Source organism: Salmo trutta, chromosome 14, assembly GCF_901001165.1.
Source record: "Salmo trutta chromosome 14, fSalTru1.1, whole genome shotgun sequence".
NCBI classification, from domain to species: Eukaryota; Metazoa; Chordata; class Actinopteri; order Salmoniformes; family Salmonidae; genus Salmo; species Salmo trutta.
The window spans coordinates 18,837,112-18,853,754 of record NC_042970.1 but is presented as its reverse complement, the minus strand read 5'-3'; the positions used below and the strand labels follow the sequence as shown (position 1 = coordinate 18,853,754).

At 42.4% G+C, this 16,643-nt stretch overlaps 1 protein-coding gene across 8 annotated transcripts in view; it reads right to left on the bottom strand.

Annotated features, from left to right (window-relative positions):
- The window catches only part of LOC115207551 (forkhead box protein P1-B), a 241,771-nt gene that overhangs the window by 98,349 nt on the left and 126,779 nt on the right, over positions 1–16,643 (bottom strand). The window lies entirely within an intron of this gene.

Genomic DNA, 16,643 nt, shown 5'->3' with positions numbered 1-16,643 from the left:
CCACAGGGACACCTCCAATTGACTCAAATGATGTCAATTAGCCTATCAGAAGCTTCTAAAGCCATGACATCATTTTCTGGAATTTTCCAAGCTGTTTAAAGGCACAGTCAACTTAGTGAACTTCTGACCCACTGGAATTGTGATACAGTGAATTATAAGTGAAATAATCTGTCTGTAAACAATTGTTGAAAAAATTACTTGTGTCATGCACAAAGTAGATGTCCTAACCGACTTGCCAAAACTATAGTTTGTTAACAAGAAATTTGTGGAGTGGTTGAAAAACGAGTTTTAATGACTCCAACCTCAGTGTATGTAAAGTTCCGACTTCAACTGTATGTTGCGAGGCATGCGGCAAATGGTGGTCACACCAGATACTGACTGGTTTTCTGATCCACGCCCCTACTTTTTTTACGGGATCTGTGACTAACAGATGCATATTAGTGTTCCCAGTCATGTGAAATCCATAGATTAGGGCCTAATGAATTTATTTCAATTGACAGATTTCTTTAGATTAACTGTAACTCAGTAAAATCTTTGAAATTGTTGCATCTTGCATTTATATTTTGGTTCTGTGTACATAAAACAAGATAGCTTATGCATTGTAAATGTCCACAGAACAACATTATACAGACACAGGTCCTTTAGGTCTTAGATGACTAACATTTGTTTCTGTTTGCTTCAAGAAAAGAAAAACAGCATAACATTGCTTCGTGTTGTGAATATTGACAGAGTAATCTACTCCACATTCTATTAATATACTTGTGTGACAAATGTAGGAGTGTAGAATATGTCTATGCTGTGACTGGTGGGAGGCATTTAGTTTACCTGTAGCTGTTTGGCAGATGACAGCAGCCTACCTCTCTGGAGTATGGTACTGAAGAAGCCCCTCACTTCCCTACTGTATGTCTCCCTCCCAGATGACTCCCGTTGGACATGGACATACCCCACTGCTGTTCCCATGCTCTCCCTCCCCAGAACAGACAGACAGATGGATGGACAGGTAGGGCCTGCTCTAAACATTTTCCCAGAAGCAATGCTACCTTTTCTCCAGTCCCTGTATCCTAGCGCATGTCATCCAACTCTAATCAAGCAGAAAATTGTCATAAATATTTCTTTCTGCTACATTTCACGCAGGGACATGATATTTTCCCCCTACTTCCGGGGAGCACCTAATGCAAAAAAACAGTTACTTATATTCAAGACTCGTTCCCTCAGTAAAATGCAGGACATATTCCCAGTTCGGGAGAAAACAGGGGGAGAGAGAGAAAGAAGGGGGAGAAAAAGCCATTTAGTCCTGTCTTATTTTCTGTGCCATTTACTGGCTAGTACTTTCACAGCCATCCATTTACATCATGTCAGAGATTGTAAACAACCAAATAACAACAGCGCAGAGAAGCCCAAAGCTAGAGAGCAACACAACACACGTCTCTCACTGTTCTCCAAAGGGGCTCCCACCCGGCCTCCTCACAGTGGAGAAAACATTTGTTTTGATTGTCCATTTAAATAATATATATCCTTTTTTTAAGAGAGAGAGAAAGACCGAATGAGGATATATGCAAGTGGTGCTGTGAATGAGTATTTATGGCAGCCGTCATTCACAGAATGCTGAGTGGCAATCACTTTTATTTATGATGAGACATCACATCAGAGGCGTAGCATATCATTCTCTAAATGGTATACAAGCATTCACACGCAGGCCCCTTGTCATTTTTCTCTCAAATAGAGGCATCGGAGGTCATTATTAATCACTGATACATACATTGATGGGAAGAGACAAGTCAAATGATCCAATGAGCTCTGAAAGGAGGCAGGGTGAGGGTCCACACAAATATACAGTGCATTGGGAAAGTATTCAGACCTCTTGACTTTACCACATTTTGTTACGTTACAGCCTTATTCTAAAATTGATTAAATAAAATAAAAATCCCAATCTACACACAACATCCCATAATGACAAAGCGAAGGTTTTTAGACATTTTTTCCAATTTATTACAAATAATAAACAGAAATACCTTATTTATGTAAGTATTCAGACCCTTTGCAATGAGACTCGTAACTGAGCTCAGGTGCATCCTGTTTCCATTGATCATCCTTGAGATGTTTCTAGAACTTCATTGGAGTCCACCTGTGGTAAATTCAATTGATTGGACATGATTTGGAAAGGCACACACCTGTATATATAAGGTCCCACAGTTGACAGTGCATGTCAGAGCAAAAACCAAGCCATGAGGTCAAAGGAATTGTTCATAGAGCTCCGAGACAGGATTGTGTCGAGGCACACATCTGGGGAAGGGTACCAAAACATTTCTGCAGCATTGAAGGTCCCCAATAACACAGTGGCCTCCATCATTCTTAAATGGAAGAAGTTTGGAACCACCAAGACTTCCTAGAGCTAGCCGCCCGGCCAAATTGAGCAATCAGGGGAGAAGTGCCTTGGTCAGGGAGGTGACCAAGAACCCGATTGGTCACTCTGACAGAGTTCAGGAGTTCCTCTGTGGAGATGGGAAAAACTTCCAGAAGGACTACCATCTCAGCAGCACTCCACTAATCAGGCCTTTATGGTAGAGTGGCCAGACAGAAGCCACTCCTCAGTAAAAGGCACATGACAGCCCGCTTGGAATTTGCCAAAAGGCACCGAAAGACTCTCAGACAATGAGAAAAAAGATTCTCTGATCTGATTAAACCAAGATTGAACTCTTTGGCCTAAATGCCAAGCATCACATCTGGAGGAAACCTGGCACCATCCCTACGGTGAAGCACGGCGGTGGCAGCATCATGCTGTGGGGATGTTCTTCAGCGGCAGGGACTGGGAGACTAGTCAGGATCGTGGGAAAAATGAACGGAGCAAAGAACAGAGAGATGCTTGATGAAAACCTGCTCCAGATCGCTCAGGACCTCAGACTTGGGCGAAGATTCTCCTTCCAACAGGACAACGACCCTAAGCACACAGCCAAGACAACGCAGGAGTGTCTGACTGTCTCTGAATGTCCTTGAGTTGCCCAGCCAGAGCCCGGACTTGAACCTGATCGAACATCTCTGGAGATACCTGAAAGTAACTGTGCAGCGAAACTCCCCATCCAACCTGACAGGGCTTCAGAGGATCTGCAGAGAAGAATGGGAGAAACTCCCCAAATACAGGTGTGCCAAGCTTGTAGTGTCATACCCAAGAAGACTCGAGGCTATAATCTCTGCCAAAGGTGCTTCAACAAATTACTGAGTAAAGAGTCTGAATAGTTATGTAAATGTAATATTTCAGTTTTTTCCCAACATTTCTAAAAACCAGTTATTGCTTTGTCATTATGGGGTACTGTGTGTAGATTGATGAGCAAAAAAAACTATTGGATGCATTTTAGTATAAGGCTGTAACGTAACAAAATGTAGAAAAGGGGTCTGAATACTTTCCGAAAGAACTGTATAATTACCTTTATAGGAGTTAATTTGATTTTGCACCGAACAAAAATATAAATGCAAGATGCAACAATTTAAAAGATTTTACTGAGTTACAGTTCATATAAGGAAATCAGTCAATTGAAATAAATTCATTAGGCCAGAATCTATGGTTTTCACATGACTGGGAATACAAATATGCAACTGTTGTTCACAGATTCCTTTAAAAAAAAATGTGGGGGAATGGATCAGAATACCAGTCAGTATCTGGTGTGACCACCATGTGCCTCATGCAGCGCGACACATCTCCTTTGCATAGAGTTGATCAGGCTGTTAATTGTGGCCTATGGAATGTTGTCCCAATCCTCTTCAATGGCTGTGTAAAGTTGCTGGCTATTGTCGGGAACTGGAACACACTGTCGTTCACGTCGATCCAGAGCATCCCAAACATGCTCAATGTGCGACATGTTGGGTGAGTATGAAATTCATGGAAAACTGGGAAATGTTCTGCTTTTTCATGCTGAAACATGAGGTGATGGCGGTGGATGAATGGCACGACAATGGGCCTGAGGACCTCTTCACGGTAGTTCTGTGCATTCTAATTGCCATCAATAAAATGCAATTGAGTTTGTTGTCCGTAGCTTATGCCTGTCCATACCATAACCACACCACCACCATGGGGCACTCTGTTCACAACGTTGACATCAGCAAAATCTCTGGCAACAGCTATGGTGGGCAATCCTGCAGTCAGCATGCCAATTGAACGCTACCTCAAAACTTGAGACATCTGTGGCATTGTGTTGTGTGACAAAACTGCACATTTTAGAGTGGCCTTTTATTGTCCCCAGCACAAGGTGCACCTTGGTAATGATTATGCTGTTTAATCAGCTTCTTGATATTCCACACCTGTCAGGTGGATGGATTATCTTGGCTCACTAACAGGGATGTAAACAAATTTGTGTACAAAATTTGAGAGAAATAAGCTTTTTGTGCATATGGAACATTTCTGGGATCTTCTATTTCAGCTCATGAAACATGGGACCAACACTTTACATATTGCGCTTGTATTTTTTTTCAGTATCGATTTTAGATTTCAGTTATTTGTCATATTTGTCCTTTCATGATAACAAAGGGAAAAAATGGTTAAAGAAAGAATGATTGTTCATGTCTCATTGTATATTCACTACTCATAACCTGCCTCCATGCTAACCCTGAGAAACATGGTCTCCCTATCACCACTAACGGCCTCTACGTTAGAGATCCTAACGACCTGCGTGAAGAGACCAAGGCCAGTTCTTCATATTTCTCCACTAGAGCACTGCATAGTGACTTAATGAAGCCGACATGTCTGTGCCTCTCTTTTTATGGTCTATCCTACAGAGGCCATTTCCCAGCTAGTTAGTTCACCATAAGCATTAGGATCATAGCAATTGATGCTGGGGAGACCATGTTAGTGATGTAACTGGTTAAAAAAAAAAAATCCCAAACCCTCTGCACACACAACGTTACCAACCAAAAGTTACAAATCCTCTGTGCTCACTGCTCTATTCTTTGACAGAGAGAATTGATGGGTAGAGATGAGGCAAACAAGAAGGGTGAGGGAGAAAAGAGAAAAAAAGTTTGCCGTTTGCAATGGTGGACTTACCATGAGGCAGAAGAGGCAATTGCCTCAGGCCTCACATCATCAAGGGGCCTCGTGAGCTGGTCATATATATTTTTAAACTATTCCAGTAATCTTTTTTTATATACAGTACCAGTCAAAAGTTTGGACACACCTACTCATTCTAGGGTTTTTATTTATTTGTACTATTTTCTACATTGTAGAATAATAGTGAAGACGTCAACACTATGAAATAACACATATGGGAATCATGTAGAAACCAAAAAAGTGTTAAACAAATCAATTAATATTTTAGATTTTAGACTCTTCAAAGTAGCCACCCTGTGCCTTGATGACAGCTTTGCACACTCTTGGCATTATGTCAATCAGCTTCACCTGGAATGCCTTTCCAACAGTGTTGAAGGAGTTCCCACATATGCTGAGCACTTGTTGGCTGCGGTCCAACTCATCCCAAACCATCTCAATTGGGTTGAGGTCGGATGATTGTGGAGGCCAGGTTATCTGATGCAGCACTCCATCACTCTCCTTCTTGGTCACATAGCCCTTACACAGCCTGGAGTTGTGTTGGGTCATTGTCCTGTTGAAAAACAAATGATAGTCCCACTAAGCGCAAACTAGATGGAATGGTCGTATCGCTGCAGAATGCTGTGGTAGCCATGCTGGTTAAGTGTGCCTTGAATTCTAAATAAATCACTAAAAGTGTCACCAGCAAAGCTCCCCCACACCATCACACCTCCTCCTCCATGCTTCACGGTGGGAACCATACATGCGGAGATCATCCGTTCACCTACTCTGCGTCTCACAAAGACACGGCGGTTGGAACCAGAAATCTCAAATTTGGACTCATCAGATCAAAGGACAGGTTTCCACCAGTCTAATGTCCATTGGCCGAAGCAAGTGTCTTCTTATTATTGGTGTCCTTTAGTAGTGGTTTCTTTGCAGCAATTCGACCATGAAGGCCTGGTTCACGCAGTCTCCTCTCAACAGTTGATGTTAAGATGTGTCTGTTACATGAACTCTGTGAAGCATTTAGTTGGGCTGCAATTTCTGAGGCTGGTAACTCTAATGAACTTATCCTCTGCAGCAGAGGTAACTCTGGGTCTTCCTTTCCTGTGACGGTCCTCAAAAGAGCCAGGTTCATCATAGCGCTTGATGGTTTTTGCAACTGCACTTGAAGAAACTTTCAAAGTTCTTGACATTTTCTGGATTGACTGACCTTCATGTCTTAAAGTAATGATGGACTGTTGTTACCCTTTGCTTATTTGAGCTGTTCTTGCCATAATATGGACTTGATCTTTTACCAAATAGGGCTTCTTCTGTATACCACCCCTACCTTGTCACAACACAACTGATTAGCTCAAACGCATGAGGAAGGAAAGAAATTCAAGAAATTCACTTTTAACAAGGTACACTAATTGAAATGCATTCCAGGTGACTACCTCATGAAGCTGGTTGATAGAATGAGAAGAGTGTTCAAAGCTGTCATTAAGGCAAAGAGTGGCTACTTTGAACAATAAATAAGATATATTTTGATTTGTTTAACACTTTTTTGGTTACTACATGATTCCATATGAGTTGTTTCATAGTTTTGATGTCTTCACTATTATTCTACAATGTAGGAAATAGTCAAAATAAAGAAAAACCTTGAATAAGTAGGTGTGTCCAAATTTTGGACTGGTACCAGTCAAAAATTTGGACACACCTACTCATTCAAGGGTTTTTCTTTATTTTTACTATTTTCTACATTGTAGAATAATAGTGAAGACATTATATATATAATTTCTCCACTTGAAGGCCCCCCATACTCCACTCGAGGCATCCCCAACCCAGCCCACCCTGACAAATGACCCGCTGTCATGGGCTGCTCAGCTCATCGCTCTCATTCTGTCTTACTTCAGCAAGTTGGTTCAGCAACAGCAAAATCTGCAGGAAGCTTAAAAGTTGCAATGGAAATAGTTGTAAGGGGGGTTTTGTCTGGCCACTGTGCCCAGGTTAATGAGGCCACAATGTTGACAAAAAAGGCCTCTAAGAAAGTTAATAAATCCATACAGCTGAATAATAATTCATCATATAGATCAATAGTTTATTTCCATACGTATACAAATATTTTTCTCAGAATAGTAGAAACAAGTGTCATTAATCACCCACGGACTGGTTCATTATAATGGACTAGTTCCCGTGCATTGTTTCACGCGATATGATTGCAAACATGACTTTCATTGAAATTAACTTGCAGCAATGAGGCGCTTTCAGAACGGGGCAGAGAAAATAGAAATAAAAAAATAATTAATTTTAACACAAAAATTCAATCTTAAAGCATTTCTTTAGTAAAAAGAGGTACTGCTGATAATACTGCCTTTGTTGTTGAGGCAGGGGCCATGTACAGTATGTGTAGAGCATGTATCTGCTGCTGTCTGGTTAAAAAGAGTATGGCATGTTATACTCCTTTTGGCCAGACAGCATCAAATACATGAGCTACATATAGTAAGACAGAGGGGTGCTGTTTCCCTCACTCGGATGCTTTCTCCGGTGAGATCGTTTCAGCCACTTGGATGCTGGAATTATTTTTGGATGAACGTGCAAAGGTAATCTACTTTCTGTAGTGATTTGTTTAACAAACAGATGAAAACATGACTGGTTGTGTTCATGATTGTGTTCATGGCACATACATTTTTATTGTGAAATGACATGTCTTTACTATAACACCCCTAAAAAACGACATTGTAGACACATGGGGGAGGGGGCTCAGACTGGCCTCTGTCTCAAGCCTCCAAATCACTAAGTCTGCCCCTGACCGTTCGGTACCATCAGGCAGCTAACACATTTAGAGGCATTTTGAGCCCTTTAAGAAACAGGCGGCAGGCACATTCTTCACTAGTTGCTCTGGGGAGCAATATCACAGGCTTGCGTGTTGCTAACAGATGCCTGGCAAGAGTAAACAGGCGTTTTGCTGCCATCACTTTGCTCCCCTCCAGACTCCAGCTCTTCTCTTCCCTCTCTGTCACCCAGCATGCCCAGCTTCAGATCTGGGGTCTGACGGCGTGAATGAACATTGACGTCTGTTTTCCACATTGTGGCACGTAGATTATTAATAAAATATAAAAAGCCAGTTTCACTACACTGCTTTTGCATTAGCAGGCTAGTACCTCCATTGGTAATCCATCCCGCCAACCCCAATACACACATTCACACACACACACACACACGCACGCACACACACACCCTATGTATCTGTGTACTGTCGTGGTCTCTGAAGCCCAAATAGATGCCTTAATCCTTGCAGTTGCAAGGATTAGGGCTTTATTGAAACAAATAAGTGTTTTAATGGGAGAAAGTTTCAATTTCAATAGCTCGTTTAACCCTTATCTGCCAAATTCCTAAGCGCCCCTTCTATGTTAATGGGTTCTACATTGCACTTGCATTGGGTTGTTAACAAGCACAGCCTATTAATATGAATTATCCATACGTTTTCTGTGTAGGAAATGCTTTCTTGATACATATTAATTCTTTAACTTTATCCCTAACAAATTGGGTCAAATTGGCCATCCTAAAAGACTAGTTTCTCCAAAAAAGGCATTATTATTCAACTAGATGTAAACATTCCATTCCACTGAATAGTTTTTTTGTTTAAAGAGTGTTTTGACAATGGCTATTAAAACCAGCCATGTTTGGGCTTGTACTTTCCCAACCCAAGCCTCCTGAGGCCCTGTTAAAACGGTTCCTTATTTACAACACTAAACACACAATCTGCTCAACAAAAACAGACCAATACCAGTGTGTGTGTGTGTGTGCACGCGTGCGTGCGTTGGTGTGTGAGCATACGTGTGTGTGTGTGTGCGCGCCTTCGGACGTTTAGGGATGGGTTTGTGGGTATTACTTTAGATAAAACATCATCGATGCATTTAGTCAAAACCCTAGAGTCAGTTCAGCCCTCCTAATAAGCCATCTAATAATGAACCAACACAGACGTGTTTCCCTGTCTGACTCGCCACACTAGTTGCTTCAGACACCTGCTCAGAAGTTTACAGTTTCCCTCTTCAGCACTAACACACAGACACGGCCCCACAATGAGAGCCACTTCAGGCTTCCTAATGATACCAGCATACACACCCATAATTTACATAGAAAGCAGTGGCCACACTAACCCAACATTACACACTAGATGCATTTAGTGGAGTAGGTCGAGAGCTTCAAGTTCCTCGGTGTCCACATCACTAAGGAATTAACATGGTCCACACATACCAACAGTCGTGAAGAGGGCACGACAACACCTCTTCCCCCTCAGGAGGATGAAAAGATTTGGCATGGGCCCTCACATCTTGACTGGCTGCATCACTGCTTGGTATGGCAACTGCTTCGCATCCGACCGCAAGGCGCTACAGTGGGTAGTGCGCATGGCCCAGTACATCACTTGGGCCGAGCTCCCTACCATCCAGGACATCTATACCAAGCGGTGTCAGAGAGGAAGGCCCTAATAATGTTCAAAGAGTCTAGCCAATCTGGAAGCGAAAGAAACGCACACCTGTTTAGGCGAGGTGCTGGCTAGCGGAGTAGAACACTTGAAAAATAAAAGAGTCCAGCCACCCAAGTCATTGACTGTCTCTCTACCTCACGGCCAAGCTGTACCGATGCACCAAGTCCGGACCCAACAGGACCCTGAACAGCTTCTATCCCCAAGCCACCAAGCCACAAGACTGCCAAATACACGACATGACCAAAAGTATGTGGACACCTGCTCGTTGAACATCTCATTCCAAAATCATGGGCATTAATATGGAGTTGGTCCCCCCTTTGCTGCTATAACAGCCTCCACTCTTCTGGGAAGGCTTTCCACTAAATGCTGCAGGGAATTGCTTCCATTCAGTCACAAGAGCTTTAATAAGGTCGGGCACTGATGTTGGGCGATTAGACCTCTCTCACAGTCGTCGTTCCAATTCATCCTAAAGGTGTTCGATGGGGTTGAGGTCAGGGCTCTATGTCCCGGCCAGTCAAGTTCTTCCACACCAATCTTGACAAACCACTTCTGTATGGACCTTGCTTTGTGCACGGGGGCATTGTCATGCTGAATCAGGAAAGGGCCTTCCCCAATCTATAGCTACAAAGTTGGAAGCACAGAATCGTCTAGAATCGTCTAGAATATAGCGTTAAGATTTCACTTTACTGGAACTACTGGGCCTAGCCCAAACCATGAAAAACAGCCCCAGACCATTATTCCTCCTCCACCAAACTTTACAGTTGGCACTATGCACTGGGGCTGGTAGCGTTCCCTTGGCATCCGCCAAACCCAGACTTGTTCCGTCTGACACCCAGATGGTGAAGCGTAATTCATCACTCCAGAAAGCGCGTTTCTACTGCTCCAGAGTCCAATGGCTGCGAGCTTTACACCACTCCAGCCGACGCTTAGCATTGCTTGATATTAGGCTTCTGTGTGGCTGCTCGGCCATGGAAACCCCTTTAATGAAGCCCCCGACGAACAGTTATTGTGCTGACGTTGCTTCCAGAGGCAGTTTGGAACTCGGTAGTGAGTGTTGCAACCGAGGACAGACGATTTTTACGCACTATGTGCTTCAGCACTTGGCTGTCCCGTTCTCTGAGCTTGTGTGGCCTACCACTTCGCAGCTGAGCCGTTGTTGCTCCTAGACGTTTCCACTTCACCGTTACATCATCCTGATACATATGGGATACAGAACAATACACCTTCCACTACATTACACCCCATCCTGACCGTTTGACCTGAAATCCATTATCCCTGTGTTTAATGTGGCCAGGGTTAGCTACAGTATAGTATGGAGCGACTTACCTTGCAGCGTTGCAGGCTTGTTGGGGCATGGGGGAAGTTAAGAGTCTCTCTGATTACCTCATTGTCAAACAACTCCTCAGATCCCCCCCGCTTGCCCAAATGAACCAGCCCCAGGCAGAGTGTGTAAACAGGATGTCAACCCATGGATCAGTCAACTATTTTAAACTTGGGGGTTTGGTATGGTATGCAAACATGCGACCTGTGCTGCATCTCTCTCTGCTGCTGATCGTCTCACGGGCTGAAAGGACACGCTTAAGGTACACTTAACAAAATTGATGATTTCATGAGCTGGCCATTTTGGAACTTAGCCATAGAGAGGGGTGCTGCTAATGTGTTTACCTCCAAAACTCAGGAAGAAAACTCAACAAGACATGACAAAAGGCTTCAGAAGTCATACTGGGATAGACTAAACAGATCTCTCTTCCCTGGGAGAAAAATATATTGCATGTAACAATTAACTAGACTCAAAAAGCAATATGGTTCAATTGTGGAAGGCTTAGGAATCGACAAAAACAGTGATGAAGTTTTCTGGTGACACATGGCGTGTTTTTTTCTAATTATCTTTTCCCTTTTCTACATACAAGCACATTACTGTTCAATTTTCACCTCCATCAGTATGATTATTAATCAGATCACACATCAATTGCCAGAACCACCCAAGAAATTCAGCCTGTAATAAAACTGTCATCTGCTCCACTATAAAGACAGATGCTGTGAGTTGTGTGATAACATAATTAAACTGTTCTGGGAGGGATTCCATACAATTATTCAAATTGGAAGAGCACTATCGTTTTACCAACAAAGCAATTTAGGGCAATATGCAGTGTCATAACACTGATGTTATCCGTTCCCCCAGATTTCCAATAAGTTGGAGCCCCTACCGTCCCCAGCCCGATCTGACAATATGAACAGTTTACAAGCAGATACCTGAGAGCACTGAGAGATGAAGGAAAGACAATCCACAGCATTACACAGGTGGCTGCGAGTGACACAAAACAGAGCAGTGTGTATCCTTTTAACGTGATCCTCTCTGAGATGAGGAGGGGTGTGTGTGCGTGGCATGCATATGTGTCATTGACTGCAACCCTCAGAAAGGAAACACACAATGAGAGAATAATGCGTCATAGCCTTTGGACACCAACCACACAGAGAAACCAGCCCTTTATCACACCTATTGGTTATGCAGTACTGAGCAGATATACTGCTGTGAGAAAACAAAAAGCTGAATTGCTGAATTTAAGTTAATTAAAATGTGTGGCGATACTTGTCGTAAAGAGGGGTGGTTCTGTTCCACTGAACTCCACAGTCAAGTGGACGCAATCAGCAGCCAGCGGTCCAGCAGCATGAGAGCTGCTCTGAGCTCACCTCTGACCTGATGATTTTAACCTCTCTGATATAAAAGCCAGTCTGACCACTAGTCTGCTCTACTGACCAGGACACAGGCCTCAGCAGCCCTGGCCCTGCTACACTGTACTGTACTGGGCTGTACTGGGCCTGGTTGTCTACTCTACAGTACAGGGTTGGCAACGTGGGAGAAAGTCATGTGAGTCTTCTTATCACTTAGCAATTCCTCCTCCGGTGAGTAGAGTTCAGTGATGATAGATACACAGACAGACAGACAACCAAGACAACCAAGGCTGAGCAGTGTGTGTTTGTGTGTGTGTTTGTGTGTATCTCTCTCTCTTCCACCATGTCGAGAGGGACCTTGTTATAGTTTTTATTATGCAAACAGCTAACCTGTGTCTGCAGCTCCATGTGAAGAGCCAAAGTGTTGCTCTCCATACAGTACTGATGGCCCTGCTCCAACAGAGAAGAGAAATTAAAGAAAAAAAAGTTGGTTTGCCTTATCTTGCGATTTATGACAAAGCTTTAGAGAACTTGTCTGACAAAGAAGCCTGGATCGATATTTCTGCTGTAAAGGAAAAGCAATGATTCATCTGGCTGTTGTTCTTTTTCTGATGATATTGTTGGAGTGTACACTGAGTGGACAAAACATTATGAACACATGCTCTTTCCATGACAGACTGACCAGGTCAATCCAGGTGAAAGATATGATCCCTTATTGATGTCACTTGTTCAATCCACTTCAATCACTGTAGATGAAGGGGAGGAAACAGGTTAAATAAGGATTCTTAAGCATTGAGACAATTGAGACATGGATTGTGTATGTGTGCCATTCAGAGGGTGAAGAGCAAGACAAAAGATTGAAGTGCCTTTGAACAGTGTATGGTAGTAGGTGCCAGGCGCACCGGTTTGTGTCAAGAACTGCAACGCTGCTGGGTTTTTCACGCTCAACAGTTTCCTGTGTGTATCAAGAATGGTCCACACCCAATGGACATCCAGCCAACTTGATACAACTGTGGGAAGCATTGGAGTCAACATGGTCCAGCATCACTGTGGAACACTTTCGACACCTTGTAGAGTCCATGCCCTGACGAATTGAGGCTGTTCTGAGGGCAAAAGGTGGGGCAACTCAATATTCTGAAAGTTTTGTACACTCGGTGTATTTTCTAGAGAAGCCAGATTTTTTGAGGCCACAGTCTGCGTTATTTATATTTCCATCACATCTTTATGTAAGCCCTTTAAACTTGCCAGATAACATAATTTTCCTTGCGATCATCTTCTCCTGCAACGTTTATTGAAGCCTGCAGCTCAGGAGGTGTCTGTTCCTAGTGCTGAGGGTTAAAGGGTGTTCAATATTAGGAAGGTGTTCGTAATGCTTTGTACACTCAATGTATTTTCTATCACTGAGGAACGATGATATTTGAGGAATATCTCAAACTTCATTAAAAGGACACCTCTAAGAGACAGGATATTAATATTTAATACTCCACAGTTATATCAGCTGAATCCAATTTCTAGCAGAAGAATCGGTTGCTTGCATAAACATGTGCAAGATTAGGAATGCAATGCCTAAATCAACCATAAATCACAATCAACAACAGTACATGTAGTAACTTGAATGTGCAGGAGTCAACATCAGCCTACAGTATCTAACTGTTCAATCACATCATCACTATGACTGCCTGCTTGTTGATGTGGTTGGCTGCATCTGGTCTAATCTGGGACTGTTCCTTTGGACATCGGAACTTCCTCTTGCAAAATCAATAACAACAAAACAAACGGAAAACCCACAAATGTTTAGCTATTGCAAAAACACAGCCCCTTTTTAAAAATATATTTGTCTTTATCATGTCTATAATCTTCACTTCCTCATTAAAGGGATTTCTGAAAACCTCAACTTCTGCTCCATCAGCAAGAAAGTTTAGAGAAAACATAAAAGAAAGGAGTCATATTGAGAAAATATAGGGTGCAAACCTTCTGTTTGGTTGACACAACAATACACTATATTTATCCACCAAATGGGAACATTTTTGTTCAAACATAAAATGTGTCTATACAGTGAATGGCCAATAATGGGAAACCACTTCGATTGGAGATTTAGATAAGCCAGGAGAGCACCTTGTTTCTGCAGAGGTATTACAGCCCAGTATTTGACTTACTAATAGAGATGTTTAAACCAAGCTTATGGTCCACTTCCCCCAAATCTGACTGGTCTACAAGATAAATTCCCCTGTCAGAATCAAGATGATCAAACAGATTACAATTATTGTATCCCCCCTATCTTTATTAATGAGCACTGTCTTTCACAGTTATGTTCCCTAATAAGAATAAATGGTATACCACCACCAGGTCTGTTGTTCACCCTGACTCAGGGGTGAACAAAACAATCTAGATTGATTTCTGAATCACCAAAAGGGAAATGGTGTCTTGGATGTTTCTCAGAGAAGCCCACATATCTGTAAAGTTACCCCCTATATTAGCGCAACCAGCAAATAAAACTTAAAAGACAGACTGCAAAATGCCACAAAAGTAAAAGTTATCAAGTAATTGAGCGAAGATCTTAATGCCTATGGGACAATTAACATGGTTCATGATGCATGAATGAAAATCCTGGGTTAGCCTAATGGGAGAATAAAAACACAGGCGCATTCCCCCAGAACCCTCCACTGCTAAGTACCCTATCAAAGGAGAACGTCAGGAGCGGAGAATGAGACATCTCGTCCTTCATCCCGAACCATGCACCATTTATCACACAGAACAATTAATCCATCCGCCTCTCTCTCTCCATCATAAACCGTATGGTATGCCATAGAAATTAACCATGGGCTTTCTCTGTTCAAAGGGACAAACAGAAAGAAAAACATCTACGATTTATTGAAATTAACAGGAAAATATTCTACAGGATTAAATTCACGAGTAATGTTTTTATTTCTACATTATTTTCCTAAATGACTGATCTGAGAGAATCATTATCCCATCCATATGACCAGAGAACAGAGACCAGTGCTGGACAGTTGGCTCTTTTCCTCGGGTGAAGGATTTCTTTTCTCTCTCTCCTTGGTGTCAAGTGTGCATCCATGCCACATTTCCCTGCTCTCTCTCTCCCTTTCGTCTGCCTCACATTCATCAAAGTTGTAACCCCTGTTGTCTTTGCACAGCGAATCAGAATGCGCCCCTGGCAAAAGAATGAAGGAAAAGTCAACAGGAATTAAGTTTCAGTGCAACTGTTTACTCAACTGTGGCCCGCAGTTATTGAAATTGTATCCATGGTTTTGTGCGACTACTGCAGTAATGAATTCAGTATGGCTGTGATTTTCTCACTGACGACATGCTAATGTAGAGCTGGAGAAAATAAGGGAGACGACTAGAACAGCAGTGATGGAGGGGAGGGAGGGACAGCCTTGTGGAGTAGACCGCCTATAGGTCTAACAAGTAAAGGACGTTTGCAGACACATCTTTATTTGTCTACTTTTTCTATTATTGCTGAAGGAATTATTGTAAATTGTGCATTTGCAACTTTGCTGGTGTTCATGTTACTGGCTTGCAACAAATATGTGATTTCTTGGGCTATTACTGTACGTGTTCACAAGCTGATTTTCCTGATAAGTGCTTCAAACGAATGACTGTTATTTTTGTTGTTGTGACAAAATGCATGTTTCAGCATTGTTCTTTACCTCATACAGATGTTGATAGATATACTGTGACAACAGGCAGCAACAAAAGAGGCTGTGCATCATGACTAAACTGCTCCTGACAACAACCCCAGTCATTCTTCAATGCCAAGACAGCATGAGACACAGTGATCTTTTCAATGCTGTTTCCTTAAACACGCTGTCGTGTGGCACACATAACACTGACACCAACAGAAAGAGCTTGTCTGTTTGCCTCAAGTCTCAGATGGTGAAAATGTTTTGGGCTTCACTAATAATAAATCTACCGCCATTCTATGGGCCTCATTGGTTGGACACCGAGAAGTGTGGCATTAGTTGTGAGTGTGAGGCGTGTTTACAATGAGCTAAGGAAAAATACTGTCAGCCCATTGCACAGCACAGCACTCCAACTGTCCGAGAATCATGTGGCACCTATACACTTAAAATATGTTGACTTACCTCAATAAATACTTCACCAAAATGCAGATGCTGCATAATACAATAAACATGTCCGCATCCAAACACGCAATCATTGAGAGCACTACCCTCTCTTTAAACATTCAAAACGCTCTCCAATATACATAAATAATAATCATGTGTTTATGTACCTGATGTACTTTGGGTCGGGATTAAATATTAACAGGCACTTTAGAGGGGATAGGGACTGCTGTTGACATGGGACTAATCCACTCATTTTGACATGATTTTCATTAGGCCACTGTTGATACAGTCCCAAAAGGTTTTGCATGTCAGCAATCAAGTTGTCAAGATATAAGACTTTCAAAAAGCAAATAGTAACTTGATTGCTGAAATGCAAAACATTTTAGGTCTGTAACAACAG